The sequence below is a fragment of the Canis lupus genome, chromosome 30, assembly GCF_048164855.1.
Source record: "Canis lupus baileyi chromosome 30, mCanLup2.hap1, whole genome shotgun sequence".
Classification (NCBI taxonomy): domain Eukaryota; kingdom Metazoa; phylum Chordata; class Mammalia; order Carnivora; family Canidae; genus Canis; species Canis lupus.
This window is the reverse complement of record NC_132867.1, coordinates 7552670-7578507: the sequence shown is the minus strand read 5'-3', so window position 1 is coordinate 7578507 and position 25838 is coordinate 7552670. Positions and strand designations below refer to the sequence as shown.

The window sequence follows — 25838 nt, the reverse complement described above, 5'->3', positions numbered from 1 at the left end:
AAGAGTCTTGTATGGTTTGTTAGATTAAATCTTCCCATCTAGAACATTTTATATGTTTCAATTTACTCCTTTCCCCATTTAAATGACTTGAAGTGGGTTTGTTTTGGTTGTAGATTGTGCAGACAGATTTCGGTTATGGAATATTGCATGGAATTAGAAAAGTGTGTGAATTGGGGTGCCCTCCAATGAGCTAGGTTACATAAAGGAAATGTAAAATTTGTTCCACCTTAAGAGATAAAATATAATATAATGGTAATGGAAGATGATATAAATGGAATTGATGGCTCATTTTCCAAATGTTTTAAATAATAAAATATCATTTTGGCAAGTTTAATGATTTAACATGAATTAATGTAAGTCTTTGCATATAAATTAAAGATATAATTAAGTGGGATAGAGGATATTTTGTTTGACAGCAGTTTGTATAAAATATGAGAATTTTAATTGACCCTTAGCACCTTAGAGATAGTTGAAGTTGCCATGCTATAGTATGTGGATGGTATAATCAGAGTATATTAGTAGAGAATATGCCAACCAAGACAAGGAATGAGCCCATGAAGACTTGATGATATTTGGAAATCACTTCCAATTATAAGTACATTAGAGGATCTTAGTCAAATTTTAGAATATCTTCAGAATGGAGTGAATAGGGGCATGAAAGTCTTGGAAAATAGTGTGGGGGTATTAAGAAAATAGAGGTATTAAATAGTTGAAATTGCATTGGAGGAGTAGACATGTAAAGGACACAAAAACTGGTTTTATTATTATTTATTTATTTATTTATTTATTTATCTATTTAAATATATATATTTTTTTATTTTAAAAACTTTTAAAAAGATTTTATTTATTCATGACAGACACACAGAGAGAGGTAGAGACAGGCAGAGGGAGAAGCAGGCTCTCTGCAGGAACCCGATGTAGGACTCTATCCCAGGACCACAGGATCACAAACTGAGCTGAAGGCAGACATTTAATCACTGAGCCACCCAGGTATCCCTAAATATATGTATTTTTAAAAATTTTATTTATTTGACAGAGAGAAAGAGAGAGTGCACATAAGCAGGGGGGATCAGCAGAGGGAGAAAGAGAAGCAGCGAGGGAGCCCAATGTAGGGCTCGATTCCCGGGATCATAACCACAAGCCAAAGGCAGACACTTAATTGACTGAGCCACCCAGGCTCCCCTAAAACTGGTTTTTACTCTTTGAAAAACTATTATGAGAAAATAAATTTATTCACTCTTCTGACCGATTTAGATTTTTTTTTTAAATTCAGATTTAAGGGAAAAATTAAATTGAATGGGATAAAAACAATTGCCACTGTTTCCAGTCTTCTTGGAGGGCTGAATTTGTTTTCAAAAGCCAGAATTAAATAAAATTTAAAATTATTATTTATTGTATTAATTGAAAAACATTAATAGTGATTCAATTAAGAATTTTGAGTAACACTTAAAATTCCCTTTTTTCTAATTTCTGATTGTTTACACCTATGTTTCCCCCAAAGTTATTACACACATAGGCATTATGTATAGGCATGAGGACACTCAGAGATGAGTAGTTCAGAGGGATGGTTAAAACTTGGACTTATATACTGTCTTAAAATATAATACATTTCTTGAGAAGCAAAAACAAAGAAAAAGGACTTTGAGCTTCTAACAAATTATTGGAAGGCAACTATATTGGGGAAATTAATGATAGGAGATGATTTTACCAAGATTTGTTATGTGGATTCTTGTGGTACATTCCTGAGATATTAAGAATCTAGAATTTTCTCTAGATTAACTTCTGTCTTTTGTGGTAGGGAGGGGAGGGGGGCCACCCACTTTTAGACAAATGAGAGAGTGAAGAGAGCTTTTCTGGTATCCATTTCTTTTCAATTGCTGTCAGCTCAAAATAATCCTTATGCCAGAGTAGCATATTATATGGAGGTGGCAAATTCTGCTACTATTAAAACGATATAGGCTCTTTATGACATACTGCATCCTCTGTCAACTAAACTTTAAAAAATTCTGGAAGAACATTATTATTAGCAGTAATGTGGAAAAGATTATTTCTGCGTGCAATAAATGATAAATTTCCTTTAAATCATTATCCCTACAGAAAGTAGCATAATTACTATATTTACATGTATTTCTTATATACTTGAAAGCAGAGCTAGTGCAATAAAGGCCTTATGATTTATTTACTTTTTAAAAGGAAGAATAAAATCCACCCTTATATTTCTAATTATTTGTTTCTAAAACTACAGGCTTGATTTTTTTTTCGTTTTTATTGAGCATTTAATTTATTTTAAAAATTTTTTTTCTTTTTCAAGTTTTTATTTATTTATATTTTAAAGTTTTTAACAAGGCAAGTATTTTAATTTAATTTGTTTTTATATTTTGGCCATTAGAGTTTATATTGTCTATTTATTTATTTGTAGTTTCAAGGGTTTTATTCTGTAGTTTCAAGTTTTTATTTAAATTCCAATTAGTGGGGGGAGGAGCAAGATGGCGGAAGAGTAGGGTCCCCAAATCACCTGTCTCCACCAAATTACCTAGAAAACCTTCCAATCATCCTGAAAATCTATGAATTCGGCCTGAGAATTAAAGAGAGAACAGCTGGAATGCTGCAGTGAGAAGAATTCGCGCTTCCAGCAAGGTAGGAAGACGGGGAAAAAGAAATAAAGACACAAAAGGCCTCCAAGGGGGAGGGGCCCGCGAGGAGCCGGGCTGAGGCCGGGGCGAGTGTCCCCAGGACAGGAGAGCCCCGTCCCGGAGACGCAGGAGCTGCACCGACCTTCCCGGGGGAAAGGGGCTCGCGGGGAGGTGGAGCAGGACCCGGGAGGGCGGGGATGCCCTCGGGCTCCCGGGGACACTAACAGGCACCTGCGCCCCGGGAGAGTGCGCCGAGCTCCCTAAGGGCTGCAGCGCGCACGGGGGACCCGGAGCAGCTCGGGGGGCTCGGGGGCGGCTCCGCGGAGGGGGCTGCGGGGGGGAGTAGCTCGGGGGGCTCGGGGGCGGCTCCGCGGAGGGGGCTGCGGGGGGGAGCAGCTCGGGGGGCTCGGGGGCGGCTCCGCGGAGGGGGCTGCGGGGCGGGAGCAGCTCGGGGGGCTCGGGGGCGGCTCCGCGGAGGGGGCTGCGGGGCGGGAGCAGCTCGGGGGGTCGGGGGCGGCTCCGCGGAGGGGGCTGCGGGGCGGGAGCAGCTCGGGGGGGCTCGGGGGCGGCTCCGCGGAGGGGGCTGCGGGGGGGGAGCGCGAATCCAACAGCACAGGCCCCGGAGCACAGGGCGCCGGGACACAGCCCAGGATCCCGCCTCCCCCGGGACAGGCAGAGGCCGGGAGGGCCCAGGACAGCGAGGACGCTCCTGCCCCAGCTGAGCAGATCAGCGGCCCCGCCCCGGACCCTCCAGGCCCTGCAGACGGAGAGCTGCGGAGCTACTGCCGGGGCTGACTCCAGGGCTGCAGAGCTGGCCCCGCCACTGCGGTTGTTCCTCCTGGGGCCTCACGGTGTGAAAAACCCCCACTGAGCCCTGCACCAGGCAGGGGCAGAGCAGCTCCCCCAAGTGCTCACACCTGAGAATCAGCACAGCAGGCCCCTCCCCCAGAAGACCAGCTGGACGGACAAGTTCCAGGAGAAGCCAAGGGACTTACTGTATACAGATGTATACAGATTCAGAGGATACTCCCCCATGGTTTTTTTTTTTTTTTTTTTTTTTTTTTTGGTTTTTGATTTCTGTTAGCTTCCCCCACCCCTTTTTTTCCCTTTCTTTCTTTTTCTTTCTCTTTTTCTTCTGTTTTTTCTTTTTTTTTTTTCTTCCTTTATTCTTTTTTCTTTTTCTCTTTTCTTTCCTTCTTTCTCTCCTCTCTTTTTCTCCTTTTCCCAATACAACTTGTTTTTGGCCACTCTGCACTGAGCAAAATGATTAGAAAGAAAACCTCACCTCAAAAGAAAGAATCAGAAACAGTCCTCTCTTCCACGTAGTTACAAAATTTAGATTACAATTCAATGTCAGAAAGCCAATTCAGAAGCACTATTATACAGCTACTGGTGGCTCTAGAAAAAAGCATAAAGGACTCAAGAGACTTCATGACTGCAAAAGTTAGATCTAATCAGGCAGAAATTAAAAATCAATTGAATGAAATGCAATCCAAACTAGAAGTCCTAACAACGAGGGTTAACGAGGTGGAAGAACGACTGAGTGACATAGAAAACAAGTTGATGGCAAAGAGGGAAACTGAGGAAAAAAGAGACAAACAAAAGATCATGAGGATAGATTAAGGGAAATAAGTGACAGCCTGAGGAAGAAAAACCTACGTTTAATTCGGGTTCCCAAGGGCACCGAAAGGGACAGAGGTCCAGAATATGTATTTGAACAAATTCTAGCTGAAAACTTTCCTAATCTGGGAAGGGAAACAGATCCAGGAAATAGAGAGATCCCCCCCTAAAATCAATACAAACCGTTCAACACCTCGACATTTAATAGTTAAGCTTGCAAATTCCAAAGATAAAGAGAAGATCCTTAAAGCAGCAAGAGACAAGAAATCCCTGACTTTTATGGGGAGGAGTATTAGGGTAACAGCAGACCTCTCCACAGAGACCTGGCAGGCCAGAAAGGGCTGGCAGGATATATTCAGGGTCCTAAATGAGAAGAACATGCAACCAAGAATACTTTATCCAGCAAGGCTCTCATTCAGAATGGAAGGAGAGATAAAGAGCTTCCAAGACAGGCAGGAACTGAAGAGTATGTGACCTCCAAACCAGCTCTGCAAGAAATTTTAAGGGGGACTCTTAAAATTCCCTTTTAAGAAGAAGTTCAGTGGAACAATCCACAAAAACAGGGACTGAATAAATATCACGATGACACTAAACTCACATCTTTCAATAGTAACTCTGAACGTGAATGGGCTTAATGACCCCATCAAAAGGCGCAGGGTTTCAGACTGGATAAAAAAGCAGGACCCATCTATTTGCTGTCTACAAGAGACTCATTTTAGACAGAAGGACACCTACAACCTGAAAATAAAAGGTTGGAGAACCATTTACCATTCGAATGGTCCTCAAAAGAAACCAGGGGTAGCCATCCTTATATCAGATAAACTAAAATTTACCCCAAAGACTGTAGTGAGAGATGAAGAGGGACACTATATCATACTTAAAGGATCTATTCAACAAGAGGACTTAACAATCCTCAATATATATGCCCCGAATGTGGGAGCTGCCAAATATATAAATCAATTATTAACCAAAATTAAGACATACTTAGATAATAATACAGTTATACTTGGTGACTTCAATCTAGCTCTTTCTACCCTCGATAGGTCTTCTAAGCACAACATCTCCAAAGAAACGAGAGCTTTAAATGATACACTGGACCAGATGGATTTCACAGATATCTACAGAACTTTACATCCAAACTCAACTGAATACACATTCTTCTCAAGCGCACATGGAACTTTCTCCAGAATAGACCACATATTGGGTCACAAATCGGGTCTGAACCAATACCAAAAATTGGGATTGTCCCCTGCATATTCTCAGACCATAATGCCTTGAAATTAGAACTAAATCACAAGAAGTTTGGAAGGACCTCAAACACGTGGAGGTTAAGGACCATCCTGCTAAAAGATAAAAGGGTCAACCAGGAAATTAAGGAAGAATTAAAAAGATTCATGGAAACTAATGAGAATGAAGATACAACCGTTCAAAATCTTTGGGATGCTGCAAAAGCAGTCCTAAAGGGGAAATACATCGCAATACAAGCATCCATTCAAAAACTGGAAAGAACTCAAATACAGAAGCTAACCTTACACATAAAGGAGCTAGAGAAAAAACAGCAAATAGATCCTACACCCAAGAGAAGAAGGGAGTTAATAAAGATTCGAGCAGAACTCAACGAAATCGAGACCAGAAGAACTGTGGAACAGATCAACAAAACCAGGAGTTGGTTCTTTGAAAGAATTAATAAGATAGATAAACCATTAACCAGCCTTATTAAAAAGAAGAGAGAGAAGACTCAAATTAATAAAATCATGAATGAGAAAGGAGAGATCACTACCAACACCAAGGAAATACAAACGATTTTAAAAACATATTATGAACAGCTATACGCCAATAAATTAGGCAATCTAGAAGAAATGGACGCATTCCTGGAAAGCCACAAACTACCAAAACTGGAACAGGAAGAAATAGAAAACCTGAACAGGCCAATAACCAGGGAGGAAATTGAAGCAGTCATCAAAAACCTCCCAAGACACAAGAGTCCAGGGCCAGATGGCTTCCCAGGGGAATTTTATCAAACGTTTAAAGAAGAAACCATACCTATTCTCGTAAAGCTGTTTGGAAAGATAGAAAGAGATGGAGTACTTCCAAATTCGTTCTATGAGGCCAGCATCACCTTAATTCCAAAACTAGACAAAGACCCCACCAAAAAGGAGAATTACAGACCAATATCCCTGATGAACATGGATGCAAAAATTCTCAACAAGATACTGGCCAAGAGGATCCAACAGTACATTAAAAAAATTATTCACCATGACCAAGTAGGATTTATCCCTGGGACACAAGGCTGGTTCAACACCCGTAAAACAATCAATGTGATTCATCATATCAGCAAGAGAAAAACCAAGAACCATATGATCCTCTCATTGGATGCAGAGAAAGCCTTTGACAAAATACAGCATCCATTCCTGATCAAAACTCTTCAGAGTGTAGGGATAGAGGGAACATTCCTCGACATCTTAAAAGCCATCTATGAAAAGCCCACAGCAAATATCATTCTCAATGGGGAAGGACTGGGAGCCTTTCCCCTAAGATCAGGAACAAGATAGGGATGTCCACTCTCACCACTGCTGTTCAACATAGTACTGGAAGTCCTAGCCTCAGCAATCAGACAACAAAAAGACATTAAAGGCATTCAAATTGGCAAAGAAGAAGTCAAACTCTCCCTCTTCGCCGATGACATGATACTGTACATAGAAAACCCAAAAGTCTCCACCCCAAGATTGCTAGAACTCATACAGCAATTCGGTAGCGTGGCAGGATACAAAATCAATGCCCAGAAATCAGTGGCATTTCTCTACACTAACAATGAGACTGAAGAAAGAGAAATTAAGGAGTCAATCCCATTTACAATTGCACCCAAAAGCATAAGATACCTAGGAATAAACCTCACCAAAGAGGTAAAGGATCTATACCCTAAAAACTATAGAACACTTCTGAAAGAAATTGAGGAAGACACAAAGAGATGGAAAAATATTCCATGCTCATGGATTGGCAGAATTAATATTGTGAAAATGTCAATGTTACCCAGGGCAATATACACGTTTAATGCAATCCCTATCAAAATACCATGGACTTTCTTCAGAGAGTTAGAACAAATTATTTTAAGATTTGTGTGGAATCAGAAAAGACCCCGAATAGCCAGGGGAATTTTAAAAAAGAAAACCATATCTGGGGGCATCACAATGCCAGATTTCAGGTTGTACTACAAAGCTGTGGTCATCAAGACAGTGTGGTACTGGCACAAAAACAGACATATAGATCAGTGGAACAAAATAGAGAATCCAGAAGTGGACCCTGAACTTTATGGGCAACTAATATTCGATAAAGGAGGAAAGACTATCCATTGGAAGAAAGACAGTCTCTTCAATAAATGGTGCTGGGAAAATTGGACATCCACATGCAGAAGAATGAAACTAGACCACTCTCTTTCACCATACACAAAGATAAACTCAAAATGGATGAAAGATCTAAATGTGAGACAAGATTCCATCAAAATCCTAGAGAAGAACACAGGCAACACCCTTTTTGAACTCGGCCGTAGTAACTTCTTGCAAGATACATCCACGAAGGCAAAAGAAACAAAAGCAAAAATGAACTATTGGGACTTCATCAAGATAAGAAGCTTTTGCACAGCAAAGGATACAGTCAACAAAACTCAAAGACAACCTACAGAATGGGAGAAGATATTTGCAAATGACGTATCAGATAAAGGGCTAGTTTCCAAGATCTATAAAGAACTTATCAAACTCAACACCAAAGAAACAAACAATCCAATCATGAAATGGGCAAAAGACTTGAACAGAAATCTCACAGAGGAAGACATAGACATGGCCAACATGCACATGAGAAAATGCTCTGCATCACTTGCCATCAGAGAAATACAAATCCAAACCACAATGAGATACCACCTCACACCAGTGAGAATGGGGAAAATTAACAAGGCAGGAAACAACAAATTTTGGAGAGGATGCGGAGAAAAGGGAACCCTCATACACTGTTGGTGGGAATGTGAACTGGTGCAGCCACTCTGGAAAACTGTGTGGAGGTTCCTCAAAGAGTTAAAAATAGACCTGCCCTGACCCAGCAATTGCACTGTTGGGGATTTACCCCAAAGATACAAATGCAATGAAACGCCGGGACACCTGCACCCCGATGTTTATAGCAGCAATGGCCACGATAGCCAAACTGTGGAAGGAGCCTCGGTGTCCAACGAAAGATGAATGGATAAAGAAGATGTGGTTTATGTATACAATGGAATATTACTCAGCTATTAGAAATGACAAATACCCACCATTTGCTTCAACGTGGATGGAACTGGAGGGTATTATGCTGAGTGAAGTAAGTCAATCAGAGAAGGACAAACATTATATGTTCTCATTCATTTGGGGAATATAAATAATAGTGAAAGGGAATATAAGGGAAGGGGGAAGAAATGTGTGGGAAATATCAGAAAGGGAGACAGAACGTAAAGACTGCTAACTCTGGGAAACGAACTAGGGGTGGTAGAAGGGGAGGAGGGCGGGGGGTGGGAGTGAATGGGTGACGGGCACTGGGGGTTATTCTGTATGTTAGTAAATTGAACACCAATAAAAAATAAATTAAAAAAATAAATAAATAAATAAATAAATTCCAGTTAGTTAACATATAGTTTAATATTAATTTTAGGAATAGAATTCAGTGATTCATCACAAACAATACTGAGTGCTCACCACAAGTGCCCTCTTTAATACCCTTCACCTATTTAACCCAGGAGCAACCCAGGCTTCCCCTCCAGCAACCCTCAGTTTGTTCTCTACAGTTAAAAATCTGTTTTATGGTTTGCCTCTCTCTCTTCCTCTCATGTTTGTCTGTTTTGTTTCTAAAATTCTACGTATACATAAAATCATATGGTATTTGTCTTTCTCTGACTGACTTATTTTGCTTAGCATATGTAAGCTTGAATTTGATATATTTTTAACCTTAAAAATTAAAGAAGGCTGTATGCCCAGTGTGTAGTCCAGTGTAATGTTTGAGTTCATAACCCTGAGATCAAGACCTGAGCTGAGATCAAGAGTTGAATGCTTAACCGACTGAGCCACCCAGACACCCCTTGAATGATTCTATTCCATAGTATCTTGTGTTTCTTCTGACATTAAATATTTCAAGATAAATACAAACAGATATAAAGTATAATGGTATTCATAAGCATAGAAAATAAGGGTTTTATTTTTTACTTTTTGAATACATAAACTATTTCATTGTTTTATTTCATGATCTTTGTGTGTGTGTTTTACTTTTTTTTTTTTTTTTTTTTTTTTAATTTCATGACCTTTGTAAGGCCAGGTTTTGATCCTAAATTTTTCTGGTATAATGGTTTTAACTTTGTGGCATATAAGTAGCAGGAATATGTATGTGTATGCAGGGATATATATATGTACATATTTTATTATGTAGAATAAGGGCGTTAATCCTATAATTAAAATATTTATTTGTAGCATTTATCTGTAGCAACTAAAATGAAGAAATTCATTGCCAATTTATTTCCTACATCCTGTCAGCTAAACCTGACAGTGGTAGCCTCAATTATACATATTTTATTACTATGATGGAAATATACAAGCTTCACTAAGGCACTTAAATCAGGGAATATGTTATATAAATAAAGAATATATTGCAAGCTATTGAAACTAACACAATATATTTTGGTCCATGTAAAATAGTCAATAAGATAATTTTTTTTTTCAATAAGATAATTTTAAATTTTAAAATATTTCACTTTAATTGTAGAGAATTGTGAAACTAAAGAATTAGTTATTAACATTTATGTTTTATTTATTTCAGGCAATGAAGTAAGGAGCTTAGAAATGTATCACATTTTTAAACATATTACATTTGAATTCATTTTAAATTAGGTAAGTTATTAATTTCTTATAATAGACAACTTAAAATTTTTCTGGTGAAATAAGATTTTATTTATTTTTTGAATTTATATTTTATTTTGTTCTATGGAGTAATTTAGATAGTAAGGTCAATTCTTTTTTTTAGCAAGGTCAATTCTTAACACATTGTTTTGCACTACCAAATATGTGAAACCACAAAGATTTCTGAAATTATGCTACAAGTTCTATCTTTAGGTCTTCTTTTTAGTTTAACTTACACTTTCACAAAATGTTCTAAGGAAAGGCAAAAATCAAATAAAAGCTGACATGAAGAAAATATCTCAAAGTGTCATAAAAATAAAGCATATTTAGCACTAGTGGGAGAATATATACCTATTTCTAGATCCCCTACAATCATTTAACAAGGGAAATAGATGATAAGCATTGGCCTATGAAGTTTTCCAGACATAAATTAGTTTTCTGTAGTGATTAAGCTTATTCTGTCAAATTGTGATATCAATGTAACTCAATGTGCTTTAAAAATGCATATCCCATTCCTCCTACACTTCTCTAATTTAAGCAGGTGATTTTCCAGCCTTATAAAATAGCAGATTATTTGAGGCATAGCTAATATGCATACATACACATTTCATAAGAATTTAACATGTAAATAAAATTGATTTCTTCATATAGAATTTACAATTTTAGAAATTAATTTATTTCAGCTGGTTTTTGGGGAGAAGAATACATTTGTCTAGTAAAAACAAACTAAATTCTGAAATATGCAGCATTGCTTTTTCTTATTCAATTCTACATAAGTGCTCTTTTTTATAATAAATTTATTTTTTATGGGTGTTCAATTTGCCAACATACAGAATAACACCCAGTGCTCATCCCGTCAAGTGCGCCTCTCAGTGCCCGACACCCAGTCACCCCAACCCCCGCCCTCCTCCCCTTCCACCACCCCTAGTTCGTTTCCCAGAGTTAGGAGTCTTCCATGTTCTGTCTCCCTTTCTGATATTTCCTACCCATTTCTTCTCCCTTCTCCTCTATTCCCTTTCACTATTATTTATATTCCCCAAATGAATGAGACCATATAATGTTTCTCCATAAGTGCTCTAATATAGCCACAGGGTATATTCAGTGCCTGGCTCAGGGGTCAAAGAGAAATGCGGTAGCTGTCTTTCCAAAGCTGCTGTTGTTCAAATTAGTCTGCCTCATGGGGAACCCAAGTGCCTTTTTCAGAGGATCATCTTGAATTCTAAATTTTGGTAATTTAGGCATAAGTTCAATTTAACCAGAATGGAAATATTATATATTTGAGATACATATTCTTATGTCTTATAGAAAAAAAAGGTTTTGCAGAGATTTAATATAAATATGTATTAAATGTAATACATACATTAGTTATATTTAAATACATATCAAATATATATATATTATATATAACCATTTTATATATATATAACCATTCCCACCATATTTAATGATTTTGGCATTAAAGATCCTAAAGAGTTTACAAACCAAAGAGAAAAAAATCCTACATATGAAACTTACCAGGATTTCATAGAGCTGTGGCATCAAATTAAATCATCTTCTGCTTTAAATTGCTTATCAGGCTCAGGATTTCAAAATGCAATAGTAGAAAAAGAAATACATGTGTACCTATTACATACATTTATTTCAGATATGCATGTGTGAAGGGTGTGCTGTGTTTGTGTCTGGCCCTACTGAGCTCTATAAATCATGAGTTTTTGTTATAGTATTCCTATTGAATTCAAAAGGCCAGACCCTCATTCAGGATAATTTACACAACTGTATATACTAGTCCAAAAGCAATTGAGTAAGCCACAGGAACAAACAAAAAGTAAAACCATCGTGTGGCCTATATCTTAGGTACATGAATGTAGAAAACTGTATATTTGAGGAATATCGGAGACAGGTGTTTTGGATCATTGTAATGATTCCTGAGTCTGGTCATTTATCTTTGCAATCCTTTCCCCCATGCTTCTCTTCCACATTCCTTATCCATTGCATAGCATTTTCTAAATGATTATCACTTTAAATTTTGGTTTACTCATGGTCTAATTTATATTCTTAATCTGTACATTCACTATTTTGGAATTTCATATTTCTTTCATAATTTAATACAGTGTTCTGAAAAGTGAGATTTAAGCCAAGTTTGAAATAGACATTTTCACACTATGCCCTCCAGTGATCTGATGAGTCTACTGAATGATATCCTTACGTCGGATATCTACTATTGGTACAATCATCACCAGTTGGGTTATAAGAGTGGATAATTTACATATGAATTTGGATTGTAGGACAATTCTAGAGCTACCTATCAGTAGGAATTATAGAGAGACACATTTTTATTGTAAGGGATTGAAATATGACAGGCTTGACTATCATCCTATATGTACTTTCTGAAATTAGGAGCTTAAAACTCTTGTTCTCTCACTGAACAAAATAAAAAGACAAATATCTGCATTGGCTTTCTCTTATGAGAAGCTATGTAGGTTTGAAAATAAATTTGCCAACACTTAAGCCATTTGCTTAAGACTTATCTAGGAAGAACCTTGACCTACTCTGCTTACTCTCAGTGGGGGGAGTTAAAGAGAGGTTGCTGTATTACAGGCTCTGAGGGAAAAAGGAACATTGACAACCGAGAGATTCTTAGCAAAAACAAAACCAAAAATGAAAGTGTACCCACAACCACTGCTGAGAAGTTAATTGAAGACTTAAGATTGGCCTTTGTAAGATTTCAGTTAACAAAAAAAAAGGGTAGTTGAAAAAAAAAATAATTTACCTTAGAATTAAAGGTAGAATTGTATTATTTACATTTTAAAAATAGCTAAATAGATTATGTGAACTAATTTTGTTATGTTGGAAAGTCAGCTAAATGGAACGATTATAAAACTTAGAATCCTGCAGCCCCCACAACCAGATGTCAGATAGTCCATCCAGTTTGGTGGCACAAAGCTCAAATGAGTGCAGGAGGGACGTGTACCACAAACAAGGCTTTAGATTAAAGCCTGCATTTTGGACTGTGGCACCTCTAACCTCCTTCTTCTGTGATTCCCAGAATTATGGCTGCCTGGCATTTTCCTGCTGAGCAGCATATTGGAGAATCCCTCTGTGATATCCAACTTGCTAAAAAGCATATGCTGATATTGACATTCGTGGGGCAAGGTAAGTCTAGTTCTATGGCCTAGGTAGGGAGGAATTAGAAAGATAGCAAGAAAAAGATTTGAAACTTGGAAGTGAGAGAGGCAACATAAAAATGAAAGATGAGTTAGAAGATTACAGATGAGCAAAGAGGACAATGCTGTGGGTGTTTATAAACCTCCAGGGCTATACAGAGAAACAAAAGCAAATGTCAGAGCAAAAGCAAGTTTTCTAGTTTTCTATAGACATTTTATTTGAAAAGACTTTTGTAAATAAGAGTCTAGGACCATAACAGAATCAGATTTGAAATTTTAACATAATATAAAATATTGTGAAGAACCAATGAAGAGATTAAGAAGCTACAGTTCTAATAACTAAACATAATTATTAATAAGTTTATTTAGCATTTTGTATTGTATTAACACTCTGTATTGTACACTGTACATTGATACACTGCCCTCTCACTCCCTCTATGTGTCCTATTCATCTGTTCTAATGATATAATTATGTTATTTTCAGAGTAGCTACATTGAGTCTATTGCATTTAAACCTGAAGGGCTGCCTTTTTTTTTTTTCTGTTTATGAAATGTTAATTGTTTTGTTAAAGTACAGAAAGGATGAGGAAGAAATCTATAGTGAAAATACTTTACCTATAGGGATTAAGTACATTATTGATACATCATTACATGTGAATGCAAACTTATTTAATGTATATTAAGTGTGGAGGCCGAGAAAACTCAGGCCATTCTACCTTAAGTTTAGCACAAGTACAGCCATCTCAGGCCTCCATGAATAAGAGCTGAACTTTACCTTACTTCAGTTACAGGAAAAATACACTGAACACCCTTGAAAGCCCCATATCAGAATGAAAACTGAGCTTAAGAAATTCCTCCACCCCTTCTGGAAATCCCCTAGACCAGCTCATAAAAACCCAGCTGAAACCCACCTCGGGGTCCAAGTCCCTGCTCCACTGTGACAGGTATACTTGGACCCAAGCTTGATCTTGTTAATAAACCCTCATGTACTTGCATCGGTGTTGGCTCCTTGGTGGTTTCTTGGATTCACAATCTTGGGCACAACATCAAGACAAAATATAAGCTAAGGTTGAAGATACTTCTTGATCTGAACCCAGACTGTCTGGTTTCAAATCTTGACTGTTTTACAACCTAGTTAGTGAGCTATTTGACCTATCTGTGCTCTTCACCTTTAAATGGACTTAATAATGAGAACTCCTTCCTAGGATTTTTATGAGGTGCTCCAGACTGAATGTTTGTGTCCCTAAAATTCGTAAATTGGAACCTAATCCCCATTGTGACGGTATTTGGAGGTGGGACCTTTGGGAGGTAATGAAGTCTTGAAGGTGGAGCCCTCATGAGAGAGGCCCCAGAGACTCTCTTGCCCCCTCTGCAACATGAGGACAGAGTGACGAGGAAGCAGGACTTCACCAGACATTGAATCTGCTGGTGCCTTGATTTTGGATTTCCCAGGCTCTAGAACTGTGAAAAATAAATGTATCTTGTTTATAGACCACTCAGTCTATAAAATGTTTTGTTATGAAAGCCCAAATGGATGAAAACATGAGAATTAAATAAGTAGTGTTGGTAAAACTCAAATATCAATCTTTCGCACATAGTAAGACTATGTGGTTGCTAAAGAAAGATATATGTTAAAAGTATTATATGTAAATTGGAAAAATATAAACTAGAATTGAACAAATTATTTTCATACATAATATTAGGCAATTAAAGTGTGTCTGTATGCAATTTTTCACTTATATATAAAATATACATTTACCTGTCAATATAAATAGATAATAGCTGGTAATATCTCAGAGAGTTTTATTGATCTTTATACTTAAAATTGTTTGAAATAAATTATTCCATACTAAAATGCATACTTCAGAAATGGAGGTTAATTTTTATATTAATATTTGTTATCTGTTATTGGGCATTTGCATGTAATTTGCAGTATATGGCTAATCTATAACTTATAGGTCTTAAAATAAAATTTTGTGCTTTTATTTTAAAAATTCATAATATGGGGCACCTGGGTGGCTAGGTCAGTTAAGCGTCTGCCTCCAGCTGGGCTGAGGTCATGATCCATCCCAGGGTCCTGGGATTGAGCTCTGCAGGGAGCCTGCTTCTCCCTCTCCTTCTGTCCTCCTCACTCCTCCTCACCCCCCACTTCTGCTTGCTCTCTCTCTCTAAAATAAATAAATACAATCTTTTAAAAAATCATAATAAAATATGGATGCTTTAACTGTCATTTGTGATATTTATAATTGATGGAATCATATAAAATTAAATTTAAAAAATACATAAGCATATAATGATTTGTGAACTTCATATTCCAACATTCTATCTTATGTATTTTTCATTGTTATTTATAATAAATATCTCCAAAAATTTAGCTTTTCTATTCTTAGAGCTTCCAGAACACTTGATTCACATCTCTAGTTATACTGGATTGTACACTTCTGCCAATCCTAATTAGGTTGTAAGCTCTTAGTCAGGGACAGAGACAAGAATTATTTATCTTTTTATTTCCAGAAGTTATCATAGCTCTGTCACATAAGAGTCACTTAATAATTTTAGATAAATACACTAAACATGACAATATCAGTACCACCCTTAACATTGGCATACATAATTGGCTATGTGTGTCTTTTAATACACCTAGAGAAGTATGTACATAAAGGAGTATTTGAAGAATTTGAATAGTATCTAAACTATTTTAGATTAATAATATCTAATTAATATAGCTATTTTATCTATATTATAATACTTAACCCATATAAGTAAGTAATATTTACTTATATGGTCCCAAAGCATGATAAAAGAATTCTATATAGAACTTGGCTTAAAAATAAGGATGCTTTATCTCAAGAGAAGCGCCATAATATGCTTTGATGTACCCTATTACAGAAGAATCTGAAAGAAAAAGAAGAAGAAGAAGAAGAAGAAGAAGAAGAAGAAGAAGAAGAAGAAGAAGAAGAAGAAGATTCTGTACAGGGATGCTTGGGTGGCTCAGCGGTTGAGTGTTGGCCTTCAGCCCAGGGCGTGATCCTGGAGTCCCAGGATCGAGTCCCACATCGGGCTCCCTGTGTGGAGCCTGCTTCTCTCCCTGCCTCTCTCTCTCTCTCTCTCTTTGTCTCTCATGAATTAATTAAATATTTTTTATAAAAGAAGATTCTATGCAAAAGCAAGCAAATATAAAGTTCCAACAACTTACAGTACTCTTAGAACATTTGTCTTCTTTTCAATGAGTAAAAATCAACAGTAAGAGGGAGGTCACTATAGTATACCTTATGTCAATAACATTCACCAATAAAATTATCGTAATCTAAGATAACATTTTAAATATTTTGCTTAAGTGTCCACACATTGACACTTCCATAAATTATCTTTCACTTCTAGGCTAAAATGGAAATGGAATGTAATAAGATGAAATACAAAATTATTGAGATACCTGAAAACATACTCGCTTCAGGAAGGTTTTGTTATTTATTTATTTATTTATTTATTTATTTATTTATTTATTTATTTAGATTTTATTTATTTATTCATGCAAGACAGAGAGAGAGAGAGGCACAGGCACAGGCAGAGGGAGAAGCAGGCTCCATGCAGGATGCCCCATGCGGGACTCGATCCGGGGACTCCAGGATCACGCCCTGGGCGGAAGGTAGACACTAAACCGCTGAACCACCCGGGGATTCCCTGTTACATAATTTATAAGTCTTAAATTAAAAGTTAACTTCACTAGTTCCAAACTCATTTGAGGTCACCGTGATCTAAGCAGAATGTAAGGTGTACTGGTAAGGAAGATTCCTGACTTCATCATTTGGTAAGTGTATAATTTAAACAGTATGTTAAATCCCCTTGTCTTATTTAAGCTCTATCTATAAAACCAAATTATAATATAGTGTCTTAAGAGGGGAAAATGAAGTAATATGAAACTAGAACAAAACTTTGGCACAGAGCTGAGTTAGATAATTTCAATAAAAAAATCTAAATTAAAAATAATTGTGTGTTCAAATTATATTTTAATATAATTTATAATCTCCACTATTGCATCATTGTTCATTTTAAGAAGTCATACTTACATTTATTTATACTCATTTAGTAAAGAATCCTTAAGGCTTTGGATAATGTATTCATTGAGGGCACTCCAATATTATTCATTTTACCAAACCATGTATACACCTCAAGATTTCCAAATATTTTTATATGTGTATTTCTTCTTAAAAATATGTTCCTCTAAAATTCTCTAACGTCAACTTTGAAATCCACCATCCTACTGAGATTAAGACATAGTTTCTCCTAAATAGTCTATCCCAAGCATACACTGCAACAGTTTGGGACTAGAATATTTCTCATTCTTAAAATCACTTCCTCTGTCATCTCCTCTGGTCTCTGTAAAAGTATTGAAAGTTTGAAATCATAATCTTTATTTCAAACTTTAAATATTTTTCTTAGGGTTCTCTTTGATTTCAGGTCTTAAAAAAGTTTATTTTATTCTAAACAAAGGTCAAAAATGTTTGTATAAGCATTGATTGTATAAGTATTGTAGAAAATATGTAATAGAATATATTATAATTGAATATATTATAATGAATTGAGTGGCATTTGTTTTCATACCAAGGAGGAAAATACAAATGTTAGTTATTTACTTATTACTGAACATCTGATGGAATCATCTACTTGTCATTTGTCTAAACTGCCAAGCATTTCTCCTCATTCATTTGTTTCTTGGAAATAGTTCATTCTCTTTCTTTCCAATCCCTGCCTTCCTAAATTGGGTGATTCCAAAGTCTACATCCAACACCATGACTTTTTGACTTTCCATCCTTCTTGCCCTTTTCATTGGTAACAAACTCCCCAATATCTAACACTAGTTATCAGGTTTACACTCAGATTTTGCAACTGGTTCATTTCCAAAATGTCTAACTCAAATATTCCTTCTCTCACCACAATATTCTCTAAGAAAATATGTCTGTTGGTTGGGGGTGGTGGGCAATTTTACTTCAATTTCCCCTACTAAAAGGAAAAATATGTATACACAACCAAAGTTGTAAAAATGGCCTTGTCCGTAATTGGTGAATTTCATAATTGTGTCTTCTTGAATTTAAGATATGATGTCTGCTGTAAGCTATGACACTTTTTGAATTATCCATCAAAAAACTAAATAATAAAAATGTATAACCATATGGTAAAACCTAATCTAATCTTATCATTTGAATATATAATATTTTCTCTCTGTTACATTTTCATATATAATAAATATGCATTCTTTATGCTATGGTGTATCTCATTCATGAGAATTTGCTTGACAAAAGTGACTGAATATGCATAGGAAAAATCAAAGCATCTTTTAAAAAAATTGAAGGTATTATATATGTTTCTCACAATCCTGCAATCACTTACCAATAGGCATCATTTATTGGATAGCCCTTGGATTTGAATGGTCCACGTGGCTTAATTTTTAAATGTGAGTGATACATTCTGTTCTAGATTGATACAAATGAATTTATGTCAATAATCGCATCTGAAGTAACTTGTATTTTAGGTTTGTTTGTATCTTAGATTATAAGCTCACATTTCGAATTTGTAGTATTTTTAATAAAGCAATTGTCAGCCTCTGAACAACTATCAAATTAGAAACTAGTAGTTTATTCCCCACATCTTCCTTTTTTCTCAGCTACCACAGCAATTAAGTTATTAAGTCCTAATTTCTACCTCCTCATCTTATATATTTTCTTCCTAATCCATCTCAACTGCCACTGTCTAAAATACAAGTCCTTGGGCACCTGAATAGCTCAGTCTGTTGAGTATCTGACTCTTGATTTCAGCTCAGGTCATGATCTTGGCATCATGGGACCAAGTTCCATGGCAGGCTCTGGGGTCAGCAGGAAGTCTGCTTGGGATTCTCACTCTTCCTATCATTCTGCCACTCTCACCTGCATGCTGGCTCTTTAAATAAATAAATAAATCTTTAAAAAAAAAAAAACCAAAATGCAAGTCCTCATCTCATCTCCTCTTATTTCAATTGCTTATTAGCCTAATTGCATTGAGTCCATTGATAATATGATAGCCATAGTTATCTTTCTATAATTCAAATCTGATCACATATTTCTCTATCCAAATTATTACCCCAAAATACTTTGATAAATTATAATATCTTATTATTATATGTCCCCAAAATGTATTAACATGTTTTAGTTTGTTTGCCTGTTTGCTTATTTATTTCTTAAAGTAATAAGAGGGAGTAAGAGGGAGGTTAGAGGGATGTTAAGACCTTGATAGACCTAATTATCTGTAATATTATGCTAAATATCATTGCATGAAAATTTAAGAGGTTTTAACTTTAGCTTCTGAGACCTTCCAATCTATAAACATGAACCTTCATGGCAATAGCAGTAAAAACAAACAAACGTTTCTAAAGCATATATACTGAATGACTATAATAAGCTTATGAACTATATACTATAATCTAAAAGCTATAGATTAGTGTTTGATTCTGAGGCCATGGAATTTATAATTATAAATAAAATCCTACAGTAGAAATCACTTCAATATAGCACAGTTATGACATTTGACAAGCAGTTGATAATTTTAATAGTTCTGCATCATTGAAAATGACTTTTACATCCACAAATCAGTCTAGTTTTCATCAATTTTGTTTTTGTAGTTTATTGGTTTTTGCCTGGTTGTTTTCCATTTCACGTCAATAAAAGTATCAATTCTAAACTAGTAAAATGTTAAAATATTTATGAAGCTGTGTAGTCTCTACCCAGTTTACCAAATACATACCTATTCTTGTATTTCTATCTTTGCCTTGTCTGATCTTTATAACTGGCAACCTGGTATAGGAGGATTGTGGTGGGAGAAGCAGGTGATTTTTAATTATCTTTTTACTACCATAATTCACCTTTCCAAACCCAATATTCAAAATGCAATTAGTGTTCATCAAATACTCTCTCTCCCTCTCTTTCTCTCCTTGCTTTTCTCTCCTCTAACTATCTCTATCTACATCTTTTGGACTTGTGCTTCCACTCTCTCTAGCTCTGTCTCTTTGGAAATGTTCATACTAAAGTAAATTTTCCTATGTATTGGTAATATTTTTAGAGGTTTATTTTTGGCTTTTGAACCCTTAAATTTATATTTTATTCCAAACCACTGTTTGAACAAATTATAAATTACTGATTTATTTATTTTGAAATAGGAATTCAGGGCAGCCCGGGTGGCTCAGCCGTTTAGTGCCACCTTCGGCCCAGGGCCTGATCCTGGAGACCCAGGATCGAGTCCCACGTTAGGTTTCCTGTGTAGAGCCTGCTTCTCCCTTTGCCTGTGTCTCTGCCTCTCTCTCTCTCTCTCTCTCTCTCATGAATAAATAAATAAAATCTTTAAAAAAAATGAAATAGGAATTCAGTTAAAAATAATAGAGTTGAAGCCCTAGTGGAAGATAAGGTTATGCTAACAGCTTCAAGTTTAAAGTTGGCGGTCTTTCTTTTACACAACATGACCATAGCTTTCAAATGCATTTTGCTCCTGGCAATGCCAACTTTTATCTATCACTTCTGATTAAAAATCATGTGTCCTTTGTGTGTGTGTGCATGCTCACTTTTTGGAATAGTTAAGAAATGGTTCCTTTTTATATTTTGTTTCATAGTGTTCTCTTTCCCAAATAATTTTGTTGGGAATTACAGGCAATATGAAACAACACACTTTTAATTTATTTTATATATTTTAGTAAATGCATTTGGATTTGGGTTATCCTTTTCTGCTTTTGATAATTAAAAGTGTAGATGTTTTATAATAAATGCCTTCACGCACTAATAGAAATATCAAAATTTATGCTTCAGAATAAATTTTGGTTTATGAAAAATTGTGTCAATGTCCCTAATAACACACAGATCACATCACTCATCATTGTACAGATGCAAAAATGACAGATATTGAAAAGGAAATAGGTTATTCTATTGCATATTTTATTATTCTAAACAATTTGAGTATATTATGTTATAAAATATCTCCCTGTCATTCTTTTAAGTATACTAGAATTTTTTTAAGCATTAAGTGAATATAGGTAGATATTATTCAATCAAATTTAAATATTTTTTCTAAACAAAATATTTAAAGCTACAGTAATATAATCATGAATATAAATTACTATGGAAAGTGGCCCACAGGTTCTAAATTTTAGAAGGAGAATATAAATCTTTAATTCTTTTACTGTAATTTAAAAGACTTTCATTCTTATAATTAAGCTTCATTTTTCTGTAAGCACTTCCCTTAGCTGAATGTTCTGGGTTGTTAAAGGGACTAGAATTTCTCTTCTTTGCTTACTCCTTGTCACAAAGAAAATCATCAGCATTTATCATTACTCGTTAAAGAAATTATGTACAATTCTATTCAAGATGGAGATGTAGGAAGATCCTGAACTCACGTCTTCCAAAGGACATCAAATCTACAACTCTATATGGAATAATAATAATTTCCTCTGGTAAAAAAAACAAAAAACAAAAAACAAAAACAAAAAAAAACAAACACTAAACGTGGCTAGAGCAACCCCTTAGCATCAAAGGAGAAGGAAACCACATTGAAGAGGCTAGAAAAAGGCTGAGACACAATCTCACTGTAAATCCCACCTCTGGCATCGTGACCCACGACTGGGAGGGAATCAAAGTCCAGAGCTTCCCCCCAAGGAGGGAAAGGTTCATACCCCATGTAAGGCTCACAGACTGTTAAGACAGGTGCTTGAGAGATGCATTCCCAAAATATCAGGCTTTGAAGACCAACTGGGTTCATGCCGGAAGGCTGTGGGATTGTGGCACATTGAGGAATGGCTCTTAAACGATTTGTAAGCAGAGTCACCCACCTTAGGGCTCCGTGGAGAAGCAGCTTTGAAAAGCTCCCAGACTCTATGTGAAAGAGATTCATTTCCTAAATTTAAAGCATTGGTCTGAGGAGCAGCAGCCTCCTGGGATACTCTCCAGGGACAGATGCTGGTGGGCCCCATCCTCCTGAACTCCTGCCTTGTAAAAGCCTATGGTGCCATCCCCCCTCCCTGTTTTCTTTTTTGGTGGGGACTATCTTTATTTTCCAGCAGGTGGTTGTCACCTTCACTGCTCTCCCCCCTCTTGCTAAAGTTGAAAGGTTCTGTCATTTTATTTTGTTTTCTTTTTTTCTTTCTCCTTTTGTCTTTTTCTTCTTTTTTGGTTTCCTCTTTTTTTCCCCTTTTCCTTTACTTTTATTTCCCAATTTTTTTTCTCTTCTTTTTTTTGGTGGGTGCCATGTTTGCACTCCCCCTATCCTCCTCCACCTAGTAGACACCATCCTACACTCTCCCTCGGCCACTCTCCAGAGTGTCAGAATCTCCCAGAGGGAGTTTCTGTACACATTTGGTGACCTAGGTTTTATATCTGGGGACACTGTTTTTGTGACTGCTACCCAGGAGATACCTCTAGATCACCTGGCTCTTGATCTCTGGATCTCATGGGACTGTAACAATCAAAGAGACAGTTTTTAGCAGAATACCACTCCCAAGACACTGCACAATTAGAAGAACTGAAACAAACCACCAGTCTTTCTGAGAAAAAGGACTATTTACTCGCCCAGGAGTTTTGGCTTAACCAAGAGGCAGTTTTTAGCTTAGCATACCTTTCAGAGTCATAGAGCAGTTTTCAGGGAATGGAGGCCACTGAAAATGATCATTGTGCTCTCCACTCTGCCTCTTTCCAGCTGGCCAGTATTCCCCCCACCCCCCCAAAAAAGCTTATAGCTTTCTCTGGTGCCCTGATTTTTGAGCCTGTGGCCAGGAGATCTCTTTACATTGCTTGGCTCTGATGGCCCACAGGGCTAATGCTCACAGGTCCCATAGGATTATAACCAGCAGAGAAAAAGTTTTTAAACAGCTACCACCTCCAGGGCAGGGCAAGAGGCAACAGATCCAGGAGCTCAGTCATTCAGTGAAGTGCCATCAATGAATGAATGAATAAAAAAAAAATGTGGCATACATATACAATGAAGTATTATTCATCCATAAAAAAGGAATGAAACTATATGGATGAAAATCCAGGCTATTTGCTAAATAAGATAAATCAAAGAAAGACAAATACCATATAATCTCACTGATATATGGAATAAGAAAGAAAGAAAGAAAGAAAGAAAGAAAGAAAGAAAGAAAGAAAGAAAGAAGAAACAAAAACAGTGACAAAAACCAACAAAAAAAAACAAGTTACTAGATATACAGAACACATTGGTGGTTGCCCCAGGCTGAGGGTTTGGAGTGGGTGGGTAAAATGGGAGAAGGTAGTCAAAAGGCATCTGCTTCCATTTATAAAATAAATATGTCATGGGAATGTAGTGTACAGGATGGCAATTATAGTTAATAATAATTGTATATTTGAAAGTTCCTAAGAGAATATATCTTAAAATTTCCCATTATAAGACTTAAAAAAATCTGTAACTATGTAGGGTGAATCTAACTGGACTCCTTGTGGTGATCATTTTGCAATATATACAAATATTGAGTCATTTTATTGTACACCTGGAACCAATACAATGTTGTATGTTAATTATATCTCAATATTAAAAAATGAGGAAAATAAATGTATGGAGTATGCTTCTCAACATAGCCCATATTATCCACTTAGAATCCCCTAAAAACATAGATAATATGATAATCTAGAAAACAATACTTAATTTTTTTAGTTTTAATTTTTACATCTTTCTAAGTTCTACCTTGGTTCTTCTTAGATAAATAGAATGAAGAATCCTTGGTCCTTATTTGCTCTACCACTGATTTACACTACCATCTTCAGAGTTTGTCATCAGTCACTTAAAACAACATTCCAGTCAAAACAGGAGGTTTCAAAACTTCAAAACTTTAGTGATTTCTTAAAAAAAAAAAAAATCCCTAGCACAGAGTTGAAGTTAGATGATTGGAGATAGGTAAGGACACATTTCGTAGAGAAACTTTTCTTAAAGCAGACAGCACTCTTTTCCACTTTCCATTATAAAGATTTGATATATATGTCAAACCTACTCACTTTTCCCCTGATTTCAATGCCACTTACTTGATAGATCCAATAGTCAAATTGAGATATAGCAAGCAGTCAAAATGACTTCACAAATTAGTCCCAATGCAAAATGGTTTTATTATGTGTAATGTAGAATTTTATAAAAGATGAATTTTTAAACAATATTATTTTTATAGTGATACAGAATTAATGTTACCAGAAATGACAAAGTTTACTGCACATGGTCACTATTGTTTAAAGGAAAAAAATAGAGTAAAATAGATTTTGCCTTTTTGAAAAATATATATTCTTTAAAGTATTTAAATCTTATTTAAATTTAATTAGCCAACATACAGTACATCATTAATTTCAGATCTAGAGTTTAATAATAACTCATCAGTTGCATATAACACTCAGTGCTCATCATAACACATGCCCTACCCATCACCAAATTATCCCATCTGCCCACCCACCTCCTCTCCAGCAATCCTGTTTGTTTCTTATAGTTAAAAGTGTCTCCTGGTTTATCTCCTTCTCTGATTACTTCCCATTTGGTTTTCCCTCTCTTCCTCTGTGATCCTCAGTGCTGCTTATACTCCATATATGAATGAAACCATATAATTGTTTTTCTCTAATTGACTTATTTCACTCAGCACAATATTTTCAGGTAAAGTACTGAACGGTATTTTTGGGATAGAAACTTGTCTCTTGGGGAACCCCGGGTGGCTCAGCGGTTTAGCGTCTGCCTTCGGCCCAGGGCGTGATCCTGGAGACCCGGGTTCGAGTGGGCATCGGGCTCCCTGCGTGGACCCTGCTTCTCCCTCTGCCTCTCTCTCTCTCTCTCTCTCTCTCTCTCTCTCTCTCTGTGTGTGTCTCTCATGAATAAATAGTTAAAATCTTAAAAGAAAAAAAAAAAAGAAAGAAAGAAAGAAACTTTGCCCTTACCTCACTTACTAGGAAAAATATTGTGGAATCTAAAGTAAAATAGCATTTATCTGATACTTTCAGGCATGATGATAAATTCACCTAAAAGAAGGCATCTCTTTGATTATTTATTTATTAGTATCTTAAAAAATAAAATCCTCATGTAATGAGTAAAGTATTTGATCATCTCAGCAAACCTTTGTGCTGTTTTGTTTTTCCACAGGAATATCATTCCATTCTATCAGATATAAAATATCATCCGATAAACATACATTCTTATTTCACATAAAAAGTGTGAATAAATGTGAATCTTAGAAAATATTATATATAATAGAATGGGCACTAATATAAGATGTCATCTTCAGGACACCTAACGATATCAACAACAAAATAATTTAATGCACTTAATGTAATCAAATTCTCCCTCAAAAAGCTGTAGAAAGCCAGTTGGTAGCATGTATTCAGGTGGTATATTCTTTCATCATGGACTGATAATTCTTTCCTCAAAATCCATATTATCCAAATAGCCGTTTGTGTTTTTAAAAGATTGGGACAATTTTAGATGTAAAGTAAAAATATATCTGTTAAATATTTTAGACAATAAAA

The 25838-nt window shown here is 36.1% G+C and overlaps 1 long non-coding RNA gene across 2 annotated transcripts in view; it reads right to left on the bottom strand.

The window, feature by feature from the left end:
* Positions 1 to 25838, bottom strand: part of LOC140621447 (uncharacterized) — a 74624-nt gene that overhangs the window by 5681 nt on the left and 43105 nt on the right. The window lies entirely within an intron of this gene.